At 50.8% G+C, this 18087-nt stretch overlaps 1 protein-coding gene and 1 long non-coding RNA gene across 5 annotated transcripts in view; one reads left to right on the top strand and one right to left on the bottom strand.

Moving 5' to 3' along the window:
- Positions 1-18087, top strand: part of CMKLR1 (chemerin chemokine-like receptor 1) — a 50507-nt gene that overhangs the window by 18481 nt on the left and 13939 nt on the right. The window contains exon 1 of one of the 4 annotated variants that reach the window (XM_023197080.2): positions 13708-13790. The exons of 2 other annotated variants lie outside the window; for them this stretch is intronic. The gene's annotated coding sequence lies outside the window, so the exon portion shown is untranslated. Of the gene's footprint in view, positions 1-13707; positions 13791-16282; positions 16306-18087 lie in introns of those variants that run through there. One more of the 4 variants, XM_023197020.2, reaches the window with a different exon arrangement.
- On the bottom strand, positions 7166-16375 carry LOC111530086. The gene is made up of 3 exons (XR_002727715.1): positions 16271-16375; positions 9487-9860; positions 7166-9161 (listed from the first exon to the last, which is right to left on the bottom strand). It is a non-coding gene; the product is annotated as an uncharacterized LOC111530086 (long non-coding RNA).

Raw genomic sequence — 18087 nt, 5'->3', positions numbered from 1 at the left:
AAAAACTAGCCGGGCGAGGTGGTGGGCGCCTGTAGTCCCAGCTACTCTGGAGCCTGAGGCAGGAGAGTGGCGTAAACCCGGGAGGCAGAGCTTGCAGTGAGCTGAGATCCGGCCACTGCACTCCAGCCCCGGCGACAGAGCAAAACTCTGTCTCAAAAAAAAAAAAAAAAAAGAAAGTGCAGGATGGAATCCCATCTTTATTTTGATGTTTTGCTCATCATGCGATTTTTTACATTAATTTTGATTATTTATTTATTTATTATTATTTTTTGGAGACAGGGTCTCACTGTCATCCAGGCTGGAGTACAGTGGCATGATCATAGCTCACTGTAGCCTTGACCTCCTGGGCTCAATTGATCTGCCCGCCTTAGCCTCCTGAATAGCTGTCACTTTGATTTTGAAAAAATGTTACATTACATTATTATTTTTTGGATGAGTGAGGTTTTTGGCAACCCTCCTCCCTAAGTTTGCACTCAAGGCAGGTGCCTCACTTGCCTCCTCCAGTCCAAGCTCTGCTCTCAGGAGAAGGGGAATGAGGGAAGGGGTTACTGAGCATCTGGCCTCAGGTGAGACTAGCTTAAGTCTGATCCCCCGGGGAGCCCTGGAGTGAGCATTGTGCCCTGTGGCAGCCAGGCAGAGGGAGGAGAGGGCAGCTGTGAGCTGTTAGCATCTAATATTCCCTGCAGCTGGCAGATGGGGCTCCCTGCTAGTGAAAAGGACCCAGACTGGGTACGAAAAACATCCACTACAATACCCTTCTATTGTTCTTTGAGAGGTGGCAGTAAAAATTTCAAAGGTCTACAGGGACTTTTGGCTGCTGAACTGTGTTTCTTCAAATATGGCTGTGCTGGAGTTTCTGGGGTCCAGTTTCTATTCCTCTTGTAGAACGAATGCATGAGCAGGAGGGTGGGTGGAGCCAGTGTGGATGTGTGTGTGACCTGATGAGCTGGTTTGTCCTAAGCTGCTGGCTCAGGTTCCCGGAGGGTGGGAGCTGGGGAGAGGAAGGCCAAAGTGGAACAGGTGTCTGTGATTCTGCCCATGGAAGGAGATATGGAGGAGGAAGAGGCTGAGGGGAAGGTGGAAGAAGCAGGGAGGAAGGAGAAATCTTTGCTTTTGGGAAATCAGGCATACGTTACATGAGGGCCTTGGGAGGTGGGCTGGCACTTTTGGCTCTTTCTAAATGTGGGGGGGAAGTATTCACAGTCTGAGGGCTGGGATGTTAATTCTGAGTCCCGGATCCCTGGAGCGGGTTGGGATTCCTGCTGGAGATCAGGAGAAAGCACCCCTTACCTGGCGCATACCTCCCAGGGCTTGGGGAGGGAAGCTTGGGGCTTCGTCCCCTAGTCATGCCTCCCCTTTGGGATTTTAGAGACACCAGGGTCCATATGTTCTGGCTGAAACTCTACCTCTACTCCACTCAGGAAGGTACCTGAGTTTCCTTCCACCATCACAGCTTTAAATCCCAACTCAGTTCACAACCTTCTTCTCCAGCTATATCACGTGAAAGTGCAATGCTTTTGTGCCTCTGTAGTTACTCCAGCCTGGGTTGCCCACTGGCCAACTCCTGCTTGTCCTTCAGGTTTCACTTTGTCCAGGCAGCCTTCCCTGACTTGGCAGCTGAAGCTGATACTATGCCGACAGGTCCCCCTAGCCCTGGGTTTACTCTGTCATGATTTACTCATTGTCTGTTGCCCTTACCTGGCTTTGGGTTCCTTGGCAGTGGGAACTATATCTTTGTATTCTCTCTCCCAGCCTGACACCTGGCAGGTAATTTGTGCTCAATAAAGTTTATTGAATGTAAGAATGAGAAATATGTAATAGGTCATCAGATATTTATACCTCAGTGTGAAAGAAATTCTGAGAGGAAGTTTTTGTTTTGATTTGTTTTTAAATCATACTCCCTTAAAATCATGCCACGTTTATGTCTGAGGCCATGTCATATAATGGTAAGATTCATAATTATACTCAACAACAGCAACAATAATAACAATGAGTAATATATTGAGAACTTACCATGGGCCAGGTATTATTGTTCTAGTTGTTTATATTCCTTCTCTTATATCCTAACACCAACTTTAGAAGGTATATACTATTTATGAGGTATGTACTTTGTGTGGTATGTATTGCCCCATTTTACAGATTGGGAAACTGAGGAAAGAATTTAAGCAACAAAGAGGTCTTACAGGTAGTAAATGACCGAACTGGCTTTTGAACTCAGGTGGTCTGGTTTCAGAATCTATATCCTTAACCATCACACATTGAACATGGCTTTTGGGTTCAAGTCCTAGCTCTTTCATTTTTTAGCTGTGTGATCTTGGGCAAGTTGCTTGACCTGTCTGAGTTTCAGTTTACTTACCTGTGAGGTAGGGGTGGTCCTCAACGTTGTTGGGAGGCTGGGGCAAAGTAAGGGATGGAGAGGACCCTGAGGGTTGACAGTGATGGTTCTCATGGTTCAGCGAGGCGGCGGTTTCAAAGATCTCTGCTCATGGTTACAAAATGAGCCTTGGAAACCTGCATCAGCATAGACATCATGGCCAGGGTTCTTGGCAAAGGGCATGGAGGCCAGGAAGAGGGAGACAAAGGCTCCTCTGTCAGCACCTTGGGGTCCTAGGGGAGGCAATTTGGGAAGATGTGAGTGCTGCAAAGCAGGAGATGAGGACTCCTGCCTGGAAGTGGGGCAGGCACCCTGTTGCCCGCCAGGATTTGCTCTGCATAAGCCATGGGTGGAAAATTCCTTTGGATCCTTTCCTGAGTGGCTGGGAAAGCTGAGACTAATTCATGGAGGGGAGGGGTGTCTCCACACCCTGGGAATGTGATCACTGTTTTATTTTAAAACAGAATAAAAGCAGCTTCAACTTGGCAGTTCTCAGGGCTGCTTGGGGCCACCGAAGCCACCTCCAGAATACAGCTCCTTGTGGGCTCAGGCTCTGGCTGCTATGGGATCAGAGATCACACTGGAAACTTATCACTGGCGGGTGGCCGCTCTGTTTTCTGCAGAGACTCCCTCCTCCAGCCTGACTGGCATCTTCTCTGGGAACCCACAGAGTACAGATCTGCCCTCTGGGGTGACAAGGAGGCCTCAGGCAGAAATCTCCCTCACACTGTGGATACTGTCATATATCCACGGAATTCTCTCCTGATCCCTGCTCCCCACGCTGACCCTGCAAACAATTGTCATTTCCCTTTGATAAATGCGGAAACTGAGGACAGGGAGTTGGAACAGCCAGTACAGCTGAAATAGGAACCAAGGTTCTCTGACTTCCTGTGAGACAGACCTTGTGCTAAAGACATGGCCCTGGTTCTACGGGGACTGAAGGTCTAAATGGCTCTAAAGGATATTCTTGATGGATCAAAACACAGCACAGTCAGTGCAAAGGGAGTGCTTAAAGCCCATTTGCTCATTATGAAAGACCAGGGCTTGAGAACTCCAGACTCTATTAAGAATATGTGGGAAATGATACATATTTGTAGTTAATTGTAACGTTGTAACACACACAATGATTTATTATAACATTGTAACAATGAGAAACTGGAAATAAGTCAAGTGCCCATCCCTGGGACTAGTTAATCGAATGCTAGCAAATCTACCAATGGAATACTATGCAACTATCAAAAAGGATAAGATTCTTTGTACATATGAATATACTAATAAGAAATCATCACCAAGATAAATTGTTAGGTAAGAAAGGCCAGTTGCAAAATAGTGTGTTCAGTATACTACCTTTTATACAAAATGAGAGAAATGAAATGAAAAGAGAATGTGTTTCCCCAAAGAAACTCTGGAAGGAGACATAAGGAGCTAACATAGGAAGGTGGGTACAGTGGAAACTGGATGAATGGTGGCAGGTAGGAGCAAGATTTTTCATTATAATCTTTCTATAGTTTTAGATGGTTTGAACATCACCAGTTAGATGGAGTGGTGATGCCTGGTCAGCAATTTAAATTCAAAAAGCCTATTAAAATTGTAGATGGATGGCCATTAGGCTAAGAGTGTTATTATGTGAATAGCATATGTGTTGTAAACTCTAAGACCCATGGTTTTCATTCCTATTTTCTCCTTGACTGTGACATAACCACATTTGGGGTTTTCAAACTAGCTGGATTTATTGTCCAGCTGACTACATCTTTCCTTGATGTCAGAATGAGGCCACCTTTGGCCCACTTTGAACCAGCTGAGAGAGTCCTGTGGGGTTTACACAGAGCCTACCTCTCCCTCCAGTGTCCACATCATCCTTGTGACTATGATGCATTCCTGGTGGCCTCCTGAGGCCATGGGTAGTCAGTCAATACCTATGTCTCATTCCAAGAATACCCTTGAGCTCTCGGTGAAATGTTTGTAGGGAAAACAATGTGTTCTTGTGGGCTCTCCTTGACGCTAATATCCATGGATGAAGAGAACCTCTAGAGCAGATAATGCCTGAAACCCATGCTCAATGAAGAGAACTGCCTGGAATAGCTTTTAGCTCATCTTGTGTCTGCCAGACCTTCCCAAACACTGCCTCTAGCTCATCACCAAACAGGCTGTGTTAAAATCAACCAGTGACATTGAGGCTGGGTGCAGTGGCTTATGCCTATAATCCCAGCCCTTTGGGAGGCCGAGGTAGGGGGATCACTTGAGTCCAGGAGTTGGAGACTAGTCTGGTCAACATGGTGAAACCCCATCTCTATAAAGTACAAAAAAAATTAGTGGGGTGCGGTGGTGTATGCCTATAGTAGTTCTAGCTACTCAGGAGGCTGAAGTGGGAGGATCACTTGAGCCCCGGGAGGTTGAGGCTGTAGTAAGTTGTGATTGAGCTCCCATTGGCAATTCCAACCAGTGCGTGGCAATTCCAACCCATTGAGCTCCCATTGGCAATTCCAACCCATTGCCAGGTGGCTCTGGCTTTCCATCCCAAAGCAAAAGCCCCACCCATTTCTGCTATGGGGTTGACACCTTGCCTATAGCCCCCTGATCTTTGGGAATTTTGGAAATCCCCAGCACTGCCTTTCCTGTGCTTTTAAATGTATGCAAATGCAACAGCAAATGGCCCCCACCCCAGGAGGACAGTTATTCCTGGGGCCCTCCCTGCCCAAACTAGGTGGCTCTGTGGGGTCTTGTTAAACCTTCTCAGAAGTTGGCAGAAGACTCCTTTTAGCCTTGCCCTTTCCTCTTCCCTCTGGGTCTCTCTTCCTGGGGACTTTCTTCGCTCTGCCTTCGTCTTTCTTCTGCCACTTTGTAGCTTTGCCCTGGCCGCTCTGTCTTCCTTTTTCCAGTCCCTCTGCATCTCTCCTCTTCCTGCTGGCTTTCCTCTCCCTGCCCCTCCTCCCCATCTCTTTCTGTCTACGTTGAGGAGGTGCCATCCTCTGTTCTCTCTGCTCTTTCTTGGCTGTGCTGCTCCTTCCTCCCTCCTAAAATCACCCACCCTGCCAAGCCCCTGCCCTCCTGGGGCCTGAAGTGAAGAGGGCTCTTCCCTCAAATTCCCCAGAGCTGAGGGGCAGGGCCAGCATCTCGGGCTGGTGACCAGTGCAGCCACACAGAGTTCAGAAGGCCTGCGCTTGGTTTTACACTTGGCTGTTGCCGTCCTGAATTCTCAGTAATTTTTGAATAAGGGGCTGCCTTTCATTTTGCTGTGACTCCATGAAGTATGCACTGGTTCTGCTGAGGACTGTGAACTTCCTGGGGGAACACATCCCCTCCTGGTAGAACTGTAAGAGCTGGGCTGAGGCGCAGGGTCCAGGTGCTGGTCCTGCGTTTGCTCCTCATTCACCCAATAGTGAGTTGCAAGATTCATCCTCATTTTACCGATGAGATGAATCAAGGCTCAGAGAGGTCATGTCACTTGCCCAAGGACCCACAGCTCATGAGCCTGGATTGAAGGAAGCTGACTCTGAAATTTGGACATTCTGTGGTCCTTTCCTGGCTGAAACCATAGGGGCTTTGGTAAGGGCCTTAGTTCACCCTTTTATTGGTGAACTAAGGCTCAGTCTTTGCATCTGAAAAATAGACGTAGTGAAAGTAGCCGTCTGTGCAGAAACAACTGGTGTTTAAGTCCTGGAACGTTCCTGGCACATGGCTACCTCCTGAAACAGCAGCTGCAGCCTTTCTGAGCCTCCATTTTCTCATCTGTTAAATGGGGATCATGGTAGTACCTGCCTCACCGGACCCTTACGGGAATTTAATGACACAGGACATGTGCTTAGCTTAGGGCCTGGCACAAGTAGGTGGGCAAGGCCAGGACACAGGAGCTTCTGGGCCAGAGGAGGGAGTGATCTATGAGTAGGGAAACTAGGATTTATTGTCCAGACTGGGGCACTTTGAGAATGAAAGGAGCTTGACAAAAAGCATAAACAGGGATTGTCGTGGGCAAGCCAGGATGGAGGGTCACTCCACCTGTGTGTCAAGTGTGTCCTTGTCAGGATTGTCTGTTTCATAAAACATGTTCACAGATAAGTGAGTGTAAGGATGCCCCAGGCCCACCCCCAGCTGGTGTGGAGAAAGACTGTGTTTGGGTTGGGTGCAGTGGCTCATGCCTGTAATCCCAGCACTTTGGGAGGCTGAGGCGGGTGTATCACCTGAAACCAGCCTGACCAACATGGAGAAACCCCATCTCTACTAAAAATACAAAATTAGCCGGGTGTGGTGAAGCATGCCTGTAATCTCAGCTATTTGGGAGGCTGAGGCCGGAGAATCGATTGAACCCGGGACATGGGTGTTGCGGTGAGCTGAGATTGTGCCATTGCACTCTAGCCTGGGCAAAAAGAGCAAAACTCTGTCTCAAAAACAAAAAGACTGTGTTCGACCCTGGGCCATAGAGAATGATGTCCCTTGGGCTGGGCATGACGGATCATGCTGGTAAGCCTAGCACTTTGGGAAGCAAAGCGGGAGGATAACTTGAGACCAGGAGTTCAAGACCAGCTTAGGCAATATAGGAAGACCTTATCTCCAAAAATTAAAATAAAATAAAATTTAAAAAGGGGAGGGGGGAAAAAAGAAAGAGTAGCGTCCCGCTTACCACTGCTACTGCTACCAAGTTCTGAGAAAACAACGTCAGGGAGAATGACTTAAAGGCCACGGTTCAGGCCCCTTCTCAGATATTCTAGAAAATTCTTTGGATTATACCAGCAATGCATGTAATCCAAAGAATTTGGATTCTCTGGTTGCGTAGACTGAAACTCACAGTCACATCTAGGAAAAGCGGCTTTTACTGAATTGCAGTTTGGGGCAGTGCTGTCCGTCAGTGAGTGTTTGGTGCCTCCCTTAAAACATTCAGGAACTGGAGGCCCCGTTCTGTGATCAGATCCCCCATGTCTTCTCTCCACAGGCTTCTGGAGACAGTCCTTCTGCTCCTAGCATCAGGAGGCCTTGCCATTCCCCCTGAGTGGGTTTGGTTTTTCACAAGGAGCGTGTGACTCACGTGATTGGGTCCCCCGTTCAGGAAGCTGGGGTCCAGTGTGTGGTCCAGCCACTGTCAGCATTTAGGACATTTTTTGTCCCCTGCATTTCACCCTTAGCCGTGGCTCCATTTTCTGTCTCTACACATGTTTCCCTTCCTTCTTTTACTTTAATTTATGTTCCCTGTATTAATGAGCCTCTTTTGAACCTGCCACCATCCACAGCTGCATCACGCCAGTATATAAGTGAACAAAAATAAAAAATCAACAAACCTGCAAGCAAAAACGTATTGTGGCACCCCTCCCCAACCCAGGAGAGCAGCTCGGATGGCCTGGTGGGGGTCGGCTGGCAAGGGGTTAAGAATGATGCAGAGGAAGTGCTGGCCGAGATTAAAGGGAGGAAGTGGCTGCTGCCTGGGGAGGGAGGTGGCTGGCTCGTCCTGTGTGACTCCAGGGGCCTAAACCAACACTGACATGAATGTGGCAGGTTGCTCAAGGTCAGTTTAGCGAAAAAAAGGAAGAGCTTTCTAAAGACTTGACAAGTCTTTCTAGAAGTTCTGCTAGTGGGGGTTTCAAACTCACTGATAGCTGACTCCAGACATAGCTCTCTTTAAACATAATAGCCAAAGGGCAGGTTTGTTGGAGCCAGTCTCTTCATGTTCACAGAGTGACGGGGGGGGGGGGGGGGCCCTGATTTGCTGGGACATTCCAGTTTGAGCACTTTACATTCTGCATCCCAGGACACCCCTTGGTTTCTGGCAAACCAGGACAACTGGTCGGTCACCCTATGCACCCTACATACATGATCTCATGAAATCTTTACATTGACCCCCCTTACAGATGAGGAGTCTGTGATTTGGTAACCCAAGATTACATAGCATGGGAAGGGCCAAGCTGGGATTCGTGTGTGGATTTGCTGTAACTGAGTGAGGCTTAAGCTCTCAGCCGCACTGAGCCACTTCCCTTTTCCTGTAAGATGAGGGTACAAGACCCCTTGATCCTAAAGCCTCTCCAGCAATGACTTTTAGGATTCTGGAATTTCCTCTGGTCTTCAAGCAGCTTTTTGTTTTCCATGGAAGGTGGGGTGGGGTAGGGTGGGGGGCAATTTTTCCAGCAAGACCCCTCCTAGGTCAAGGCTTGGGCTTTGCCTTGGGAGAAGTGACAGCCCTGGTGACGGGGTCAAAAGGAAGGGCAGCCTGTCCCTCCTTCCCTGTGCCTGGGAACAGGGTGGGATCTCATACTCCACCGTCCTGATTGCTGGCAGTGGTGCCAGTCCATTTGTCAGCTGCCTGGGCTGGAGCCAGGGAATTCCAAGGGGCCAGAGCCTGCCTGAGCGCTCCAAGGCCTCTGCGCTCGGGGCTAGCAGCCTAGGCAGGAGGACCCTGGGGCAGCTCAGGGCTCTGGGATTTTTCAAAGCTCCATGTGGCTGGACAGGCCTCTGCAGCCCCCCTGCCTTGGGAGTCTGGCCAGCCTGTGGAGACTGTGCAGAGGGGGAGTGATTTGGAGTCTCTGAGTACCCCAAGTCAATGAGGTAGGGTTGCGAATGTGCAAGGTGGGGACAGATGCACAGGTGGGGACAGCTGATACAAGATCGCAGGGCCCTGCATGCAGCAGGCAAGCCACAGAACATGAAGGACAGTGACCGTCACTGAAGACGTGGACTCTGGAGTCAGGACAGCGCAGATTCAAATCTCTCCTCTGCCCCTTCCTACTGTGGGATCTTGGGCCAGTGCCCTTGCTTCTCTATGCCTTAATTTCCACATCTGAAAAATGGGAATGAAAATATCTACCTTGCCGGGTGCGGTGGCTCAAGCCTGTAATCCCAGCACTTTGGGAGGCCGAGACGGGTGGATCACGAGGTCAGGAGATCGAGACCATCCTGGCTAACATGGTGAAACCCCGTCTCTACTAAAAAATACAAAAACTAGCCGGGCGAGGTGGCGGGCGCCTGTAGTCCCAGCTACCTGGAAGGCTGAGGCAGGAGAATGGCATAAACCCGGGAGGCGAAGCTTGCAGTGAGCCGAGATCCGGCCACTGCACTCCAGCCTGGGCGACAGAGCCAGACTCTCTCGCAAAAAAAAAAAAAAAAAAAAAAAAAAGAAAGAAAATATCTACCTTGAAGGTTTGTTGTGAGTGGAGGCACTGAGTATGCCATTGGTGCCTCATAAGCAGGGGGTGGATTCCATCAGCCCCAGACTCTCAGTTTTGGTTCCTCTCACCCCAGAGCTGCACCCGAGGACCCCGTGACAGTCAGCGGGTGAGGGCTGTTCCCCGTGGAGAAGCTATGCTGGCGGGATGTAAGGGAAGTCCTAGGGAGGAAGGAGTGCTTTGTAGCGAAAGGGGCTCGTCAGCCCATCCATGATGCTTGGAAGTGCTGTGATAGGGTATAGATGCCTTGGGTTCCCACAGGTCTGAGTTCAAGTCCTGGCTCCACCAGGCACTGGGTGGTGATCCTGATCTCGTTCCTTTCAGAACCTCAGTTTCAACATCTGTGGGATGGGGGTAATGTTCTTCCGCTCCTCAGGCCAGGGGGAAGATGGGTTGTCAGGACACAAGGAGATGAGGGGAAGTCAAATTCACAGCTAGGTGCCTGGCACGTAGCAGGATGGCTCTCTTTCCTCCTGTCACCTTGCTCCCTGCTCTGCCTGGATTTGTGCACGTGAGGCTGGGAGGAGCAAGGGGATGCTTGTGAAAAGCACACCCCAGGCAGAGGGACCTGCAAGAGCAGAGGCCCAGGTACTTTGAACCATGCTCAGGGGTACTGGGCTCCTTGAGCACAGGGAGCAGGTTGGTTTGGAAGGACTTGGCCTCAGAGGTCCCCCCAGCAGTCCCTCCCTGCCCCCAGCCTGGGACTTCCCATGAGTCCTGCAGCCCTGTCCTGGGTCAGTGGCCTTGGGTTACTGACTTCACTTGGGCTGTCCAAGGGGAAGGGAGGCTAATGCCCATGCTCAGTGGCCCACCCGTCCTCCTGTTGCCTCTTGTCTCCACCAGCTCTCCCTCTCTGCTGCCTTTTCCCCTTAGCATCTTTTCCCGGGCACTTTATTTCTTTTTAGGAGGCAGGGTCTTGCTCTGTTATCCAAGCTGGAGTACAGTGGTGCAATCATAGCTCACTGCAGCCTCAACTTCCTGTGCTCAAGCAATCCTCCCACCTTAGCCTCCTGAGTAGCTGGGACTACAAGGTGTGTGTCACCACACCTGGCTAATTTTTAAAATTATTATTATTTTTTTCCTACAGACATGGTCTCTCTCTGATGCCCAAGCTGGTGTTGAACTCCTAGCTACAAGTGACCCTCCTGCCTCAGCCTCCCAAAGTGCTGGGATTACAGGCATGAGCCACCCTGCCCGGTCTCCCTAGCACTTTTAAGCGTTAATATCTCACACGCACACATACACACATTCACGTCAACCACTAACTGGATGTGACATATTTGGAATGGTTTTGGCATCTGAGTCCCAGTCCTGCCGCATTCTGCTGTATAACTGTGTCCAAAAGCTCCTTCCTCTTTGTGTGTGGGCCTCTGCTTCTCCACCGTCATCACGACATTGACTTCAGTTCACTGGGGGAAAGTTGAAAGCAGGACCCTGATGGTGGAATTGAAGGCATAGCTGCAGCGTGTATCTGGCATCAATTTGCAGTGGGGGTTGCCTTTCCAGAACCCCAACACCAGACCCCAGAGACTGCTCCTTCATCTGCACCCTGCTCATCTCCTGGGCGGGGGCTGGGGAGGCGGTCTTCAAACTTACCTGCCTCACACACATGTCCTGGGATGTGCCTGGTAAGCTGCAGGTTCAGGCTGCCCCTCGGCACTGCCTCCCTACTGAAAGGCCCTGGGTCCATGAGGCCCAGGGATGGGGACTCAGTGTTACCATGGCAACCATAGCTTATCTGTGGCATCACGGACTCCAGGGGAAGATGGCTCCTAGCCCCCAGGACTGGATAGTATGGGCCCCTCTCTGTGACTTGGCTTCTCCCATGAAGACCCATCTGAGTATCTCTGGTCCTCACTCCTCCGCTCACTCAAGACCTTTCTTGGAGCATTGGTGGTTGCCATGGAAATGGCTCTGGATACAAACCAGTCCCTGTGGGCTGAGGAAAAATCCTCAAGAAAAATAGAGATTGCTGGGCTTCCCGGCTCTCTGATGGGATATCCTGACGCCCGGAACCTCCAAAAACTGCACTTTCTGGGTCAGCCTGGAACTGGCAGAAGGGCCCTCAGTTCACCAGGCCTCTTGCTATTCTCCTGCCTCCAGCCTCTCCTCTTCAACACAGCCCCCACATCAGCCACCGAGGTTAGAAGCTGGAATCTTTTTAGAAAGATGGCACCCTCTGCTTAAAACCATCCATGGCTCCCTGTTGCCCATAGGATAAATTTGATGGCTTGCAGGGATCTCACAATCTGAAACTCTCTTCTTTCCTTAGCCACATCTCCTGCCTTCTCCCCTCCCCTAAGACAAACACACACACGTGCGCACACACACAGCCCCTATCCACACTTTATCGAGCCTCTGTGCCTCTGCAGGTATGTCATTTCCCTCGGCTGCTCCATCTGGCAAATGCCACCTCCTCCAGGAAGCATCCCCTGATTTCCCCAGCCCTTTCCCTTTACTTTGTGCAGAGCCAGGGCCACACACTCAGTGACCAACAGGGCCAGGCAGGAGACCCAAATGACCCATTTATGAACACTTTTCATGTCCACAAAGAAATATGTGCTCTCCTTTGGAAGCTGAAAGTGAGAATGACTTGGTTCCTCTTTCTCTCACTGGATTGCACTTATTTCTGCCACAGCAGAGACCCTGGACTAACTCAATGGCAAATTGCAACTGGCCTATTACCCCAGGGGAAAATAGGGAGGGGTGGGGACTGTGGATAACCCTGTTCTGTAATGCAAGCCCAGCATGGCCGGTTTGCTGGAAGCCTGGCATTTAGGTGACGTCTCAGAATACTGACTGTGCCATGATCTGTTCCTGCACCCACTTTCTGTACATGAAGGCAGTGGCTGGGCTATCTTACTCCCACAGCATCTGGCAAGGAGTGTGACCCTTAGATGTTGCCCACTACTGTTTTTTTTTTTTTGGAGATGGAGGTCTCACCCTGTCACCCAGGCTGGAGTGTAGTGGTGCAATCATAGCTCACTGCAGCCCTGAGCTGCTGGGCTCAAGCGATCCTCCTGCCTTTGCATCTGCTCTTCCTTGCTCTTGCGCAACACCAGCCCATGTCTCCCTCTCTGTGTATTCAGGTCTCCATTCAGAGGTGGGACAGGGCATAAATGCTGGCAGAGGGGAATTCTATTTTAGAGAGAGCACTCCAAGAAGCCTCTCTGAAAAGATGACCCTCTTTATATTTTATTCACAGCACAAATCACTGCCTGCTCTTATATTCATTTTATTTTTTCAGCATTTACGTAGAGCTTCAGATGAACCAAGATGCTTCTAAAACATTACCAACATAAACCCATTACCAACATTTAATCCTTGTAACAACTCTGTGAGGGAGGAGCTATGATGACTCCTATTTTCCAGATGAAGAAACTGAGGCCCAGAGAGGTGTGGTGACTTGCCCATGGTCACACAGCAGAGCTGGGATTCAAACTCAGGCAGTCTGGCTCCAGATGTGTTTGCTTCCCTTATTATGTATTTGTTTACTTGACTGTTTAGCATCTGTCACCCCTGACAACCCCCGCCCCCACCCCAACTCCAAGGGCAGGGATGTGTCTGGTTTGTTCCCTGCTGCAACCCCCAGTACTCAGATCCGGGCCTGGCTCATAATCGGAATTTAATGACTATTTCTTGGAAGGATGGAGGAAGGGAAACAGGAGGATTAGAGGATTGGAAGGAATAATCTTTGGCCTTCAGAGCTGAGCCCAACGTCAAGATTGTCTTGTCGGAAGCTTCTCAGCCTCCTGAGGGATTTGAGTCAGCCTGTCTGGAGGGGCCCCTGCCCTACCCGTCCTCACCCTCCAGTAAAACCTCTGTTTTCTGACCTCTCCCGAGAAGAGGTGCCAAACCTCATTCCCAGCTCCCTGGGCCCATGCTGAGCACACTTCCTACAGTAACAGGAGCCCTGGAGGGGAACACTCAAGATGGGGGCAGGAAGTCTCCAGAACGAGGTGGCCTGCTGTTGAGGGAACAGGCTGTTGAGCGGCCAGTGAGAGGTCCGGGCAGGGCTACGCTGGACCAGATGTGCTCAGGGAATGAGCAGAGGAGAGGGCTGGGAAGGGGCTTGTGCCCTGCCAAATTCTCCTGGGCTTCACCGTGGGAGCAGTAGAAACACATTTCAGTTTCACCCTGTGAAAGAAATCCCCTTTCCCTATTAACGCAGTGGCTGTGGTGGTGACAAGCCCTTCACCAGCCTCGTTGCATTGAATCCTCACAACTCCTTGAGACAGATGCTACACATGAGGCTCCTGAGGCTGAGAGAGGTAAGTAACCTGTATGACGTCACACAGCCAGGAAGTGCTAGAGCTAGATCTGAAACCTAGTTCCAAACGATATGTAACATGACTCCATGGAAAACCAAGGGAGAAGCTGGAAGCCCAGCCTGGGGCTCCGGGTTCTACCCACGTGCTCACTTGCTCACTTCACTGACTCTGAATCTCGGTTTTGTCATCTGTGAAATGAGAATAACGGGTAAGTGCCATTGTATGTGACCTGACAAAGGGCTGGCTGTTTTTCTAGGTGTGCCACAGAGGTTATTTTCCTTCACCATCATGGTATGTTGGGTGGTCCACATGCCCCAGAAGTGGAAAAAGAGACTTGGAGGTGTGGAGAGCGGGTCCAGGTCACCCAGCCAGGGCCTGGCTAGGTGTTAGGTGTTAATGCCCTGTCCTTGTTAGGTGTTAATGCCCTGTCCTGACTGAGGCCAGATAATAGCTTGGTTTCAACTGAGGGACTTGAGTAAAGTGAAACATGCTTTGCAGAGCCTCTTGCAGAGGATGTAGGGATGCCGGGGAGGTGGGAGGCCGAGCTGAGGATGGGAATGGCAGAAGCCATGGCTTCCTCATCCAGCCCGGGGCAGAAGAGGCCTGGGAGGAGGCTGAGAGGCATCTCTGTCCTGCGGCTTGGCTCTCCTCCCGAGGCTTCTAGACATTATCCAGGTTACTCTCTGAGCTCTGTTAATTTCTGGAAACAAAGCCCTTTCCTTTGGGCAGAATCAGCCAGCTGGACTCAGCCTTGTCCTCTCTATTGTGGGACAGGGGCTCACGGACACATCACAAGCTGGTTTTTCTATGCAGACATTTGCTGAGCTCCTGCTGTGTACCAGGTGCCATGTCCACATCACTGTGTCATGACACGCTAATGCTCACCCCAGGAAGGAAGTACTAATAGCCCATTTTACAGATGGGGCTCAGGGAGGAGAAGCAGTTTGTCCACTGTCACTGAGCTAGGAAAGGTCTTTGAACCTGGTCTAGCTGACTCCCAAGAGTGGGCTCTTAGCTGCCGTGCAGCTTGGAATGAGAGATGCATCAGACAACCTTGTTGCAGGCAGCCAGGACCCCAGTCTCGCTCTTGGAGTGGCGGGACAGATGGAACGTAAATCAACCTTGAACCTCTGGCCCAGAGATCTTAGAGCTGTCAGGGTCCCAGAAGATCCCTTTATCCAGACCCTCCTGCTGACCTGATTTCCTGAAAGGAAGGTTTTATTATTGCCATTTCGTAGGTGACTCCAGTGCAGCTCAGAGAGGTAAAGCAACTTGCCCAGGATAACACAGTATGGAGCAGAGTCGTGCTGTGTTTTTATATTGGCCCCATGGCTGGAAATAGATGCTTGGTTCATTCAGTTATGGTGTCTTTTGAAAGCTGAGAGGGAATTTTGAGATAATCAACTCCAACCCTCCTTGTTTCGTAGATGGGGAAATTGAAGCGCCAAAGAGTCAGGGATATATTTAAGGACATTTGCTAAGTAGAGCCTGTGCGTTGCAAAAGAAAGAGCATGAGATTCTTCATCTGGGTTCAAATTCCACCTCTGCCCTTCACCAGCCACATAACCTTGGTAAGACTCTTTTTTTTTTTTTGAGATGGAGTCTTGCTCTGTCGCCGAGGCTGGTGCAGTGGCGAGATCTCAGCTCGCTGCAAGTTCTGCCTCCCAGGTTCACACCATTCTCCCACCTCAGCCTCCTGAGTAGCTGGGATTACAGGCGCCCGCCACCACGCCTGGCTAATTTTGTTTTTGTATTTTTAGTAGAGACGGGGTGTCACCATGTTAGCCAGGATGATCTCGATCTCCTGACCTTGTGAGGCAAGACCCTTAACCTCCCTGGGGCTCAGTTTCTCAGCTCTAAAATGGACATAATAAGGGCCACTGTCTCATGGGGTTGGGTGAGATAATGCTCAAAAAGGGCTTCTCAATGTCCTGGCACACATAGTAGGTGTTCAATAGAATATAGTTACTACAGTGGTTATTATTGATATTATTTAACGCAGACACTCCAGGGTCTAGTGCTCCTTCACAGGATGGCCCCCTGCATCTAGTATACCTGGCCAGGGCTCTTGTGTGAGTCTGGGGGACCTGGTGCAATGTTCTTCTCATTCATCTGCCAGAGCAACAGAGAAGGAAGGAGAGAGGCATGGGACTTAAACACAAGGGCTGCAGAGCAGATGGGTCTGGGTTCTCTACCTCTGCGCCCTTCTCCCTGCACCCTGGCAGATTGGGACCCTGTGGCTGGGGAAGTTGCTTGAGTTGCCACTTTCCAGGTATCTCAGGATGACAGAGAAGAGAAGCAAGGGCAGAGGGTGAGCTGTGCTGACCTGGTTGTAAGAGAACTGCAACTTCTCGGGGGCGCTTCTGAAGGCACGTGGGGCCTCTGCCACCTCCCAGAGTTGAGACTCCAAGCCCACACTCAGAACAGCACACCAAGTGCGTACCACAGGCTGGCTCCCAGCATGGACAGAAGTCACTCACCCCAGCTGCCTTCTCGACCACATCCTGAGCAAGCCGTGAGCAGCCCCAGCACCAGCTGCCCTGTAGCTACAATGTGTTCATAGCCTGGGGATTATTTGCATGAGTGGACCCAAGCCTGACGTCAGGGGATTAACAAAATATGGTGCTGGGCCTCCCAGTCCAGTGGGATATGCGCAGGGGAGAAAATTTGTTTATAGGGCAGCTTCAGGGGCTGGGGCAGTGTTTATGGGGAGAGGCACAAGCTGGGTGGCTGGGAAGATACTTAGGGCTTGTGCACGGGACCCATTACTGGGGTCTACAGGGCTTCCCGGCCTGGAAGGACAGATGTCCATCAAGTGCTCTTGTTGGGGACCTTCTGTGGCTAGGAATGGCTGCTGGGGAGATGGTAAAAGGGCAGCTGGGTGTCCAATAAGATAATGAGGCTGAGTTTGCAATGACGTGTTCTCATGGAACTTGGTCGGAGTTCAGTCTGGGTCTGGGGTTGAGCCTCAGCTCAGTCCTCAGTTAGGCAGGGTCTAGATTGCTCCGGCCATAGTAAGGCGTTGGTCTTGATTCTAAGAACAAGGAGGTGCTAAGAGGTTTTTAGCAAGGAGTGACACGATGTGGTTTGCTTCTTGAAAAGATTTGTCTACTGGGAATAAAATTGTCTGTGTACTGGGTAGATAGGTTTCTAACCAGTTAGGAGTCCCAGGTAGCCACATAGGTAAGCAGAGGTGATGCCCAGATTTGTGAGTTGTTGGGAAGACAAAATGGGAAGAACTTGTTGATAGATGTGGAGGTAGGTAGGGAGGGGGAGGCGTGGAGAGTCTGGTTTCTGAGTCAGAGTGTTGGCAGGAGACAGACAACCCACTCAAATGAGGTGATTAATGAGAACTTAGTCAGGGGAGGACTGACAAAAGGGTAGACAGTACAAGGGATCCCTACCACGCTCCAGGTCCAGTGAAGGCGAGAACTCACTGCCCCTAGACCGAGGCGCTAGAGCACCCAAGGAGCGTGACTGTGGCCGCACACCCCTGACAGGGAGAGAGCTGGAGGGTTTGCACCCAACCGCATGCTCCACGCCTGCAGTTGTAGATTGAACCAGAGGTCAGAGGGCAAACAGCCTATTGAGCTTTCAAGCAGGTCAGCCTGTAGGGCACAGAATAGACAGGGATCTGGACACAGAGATCCCCGGGGAGGAAGGAAACGCTTTTAAGGCTCAAGGAGTAGTGTTCTAATGGGAGGATGCCAGGCAGTGGCGTGAATATTTTGGGGGGTCTCCCTGTGTCCGTGTGCTCATCAGCTGCTCTTCCTGGTGGGCTGTCTGGGTTCAGGGGCATAAGCTCCTTGTTTTTGCCCGTTCTTATGGAGTCCTAAACTCCGTCGTGGCCCCTTCCAAATCCTAAAGAAAATGGGATAGTCTGTTAGGCCGCCCGTGCCACTGTGCCCTGCTGCAGTGACTCAGTGCGAACTCCCGCGTGTGGGCGTGGGACCAGGCAGGAAATTCTGTCCTGACACGGAGCTAATTCTGTCCTGGGGCTGGCAGCCAGGCCTGTGGTTGGAACATCTGCAGGCACTGTGTGGTTTCCAGGTTCCCGAGTCACTCAGAGCCTGGGGATACAGGGATGTGGAGGTGTCTCTGGAGCCATCCTTGGGAGATGAGATGCCCCTTCTCTCTGCCCTGGAGGGTAGGAGATCTGGTGAACAGGACGAGCCCAGAAACTCTGGCAGCAGGCAAAGGCATCAGCACCTACAGTCGTCCAGGCCTGGGGGAGGCTGGTATGCTGCTCCGAAGAGACATGTTTGAGGGCAAGAGTGGTGACTGGCAGGCCTCATTA

Source organism: Piliocolobus tephrosceles, chromosome 10, assembly GCF_002776525.5.
Source record: "Piliocolobus tephrosceles isolate RC106 chromosome 10, ASM277652v3, whole genome shotgun sequence".
In the NCBI taxonomy this organism is placed as follows: Eukaryota; Metazoa; Chordata; class Mammalia; order Primates; family Cercopithecidae; genus Piliocolobus; species Piliocolobus tephrosceles.
Note: the sequence above shows the minus strand (reverse complement) of the source record. Positions and strands in the feature narration are given on the sequence as shown.